Genomic DNA, 782 nt, shown 5'->3' with positions numbered 1-782 from the left:
GGCTTAGAATGTGTAAAATATTTACACATGTACCATCCAGCATTTTTATATGTTTGGAGCAGGATTGGAATGGCAGTTTTTGCTCAGTCTGCCACCTGACACACTCTGGGTTCTGAATGCCTTGTTCAATAGATGGCCATTTGTGATCTCTCTCTTGAGTCTGTCTTGCTCCTGCTCTGTCTTTGCCTCTCACAGAGTCCACAGAGGATCCTGGTCTCAGATGAGCTCCTGGCCCTGGCCCAGCTGGATGAAGGGAGGGAGATCCTCACTGGGCAGGGCTGTGGGGTTGGGCCCAGAACATGTCCCAACCTGGAGACTCTGGATCCTCCCCAAACTCTATTTGGGGCAGAAGGTCCCTTGGAGTGGCTTGGAGGAGCAGGGACAAAGTTCCGAGGAAAAGTTTGAGGCTGTAGCCACTCTCCCTTCTCTTCAAATCCAGATCCTGTGAGCGGCTCCAGTTCCCAGTGCCTTTTCTGGGATGTGAGAGACCAGGAAGAAGACCCTGGCTCTGTCCCTACCGATCCCTGATCGAGTCCTTGGGGTTTCTATTGCAGTATGAGTTTGGAGCAGAGCCAGCCAGTCAGAAAGGCCCCTTGTCTCACTGCCCGTGGACTGGAAGGCTCGGCTTCTTCCTCATCACTGGCCTGCCTCTGCTGTCTTTCTGTTTGTAGTGCACTGTGAGTGTGACGATGAATGTGAGTGTGATGACTGTGAATGTGTGTGAGTGTGATGAGTGTGCCTATGCATGTATACATGGTGTGTGTGTGTGTGTGTGTGTGTGT

The sequence above is a fragment of the Chrysochloris asiatica genome, unplaced genomic scaffold, assembly GCF_000296735.1.
Source record: "Chrysochloris asiatica unplaced genomic scaffold, ChrAsi1.0 scaffold00076, whole genome shotgun sequence".
In the NCBI taxonomy this organism is placed as follows: domain Eukaryota; kingdom Metazoa; phylum Chordata; class Mammalia; order Afrosoricida; family Chrysochloridae; genus Chrysochloris; species Chrysochloris asiatica.
This window is presented reverse-complemented; position numbering follows the sequence as displayed.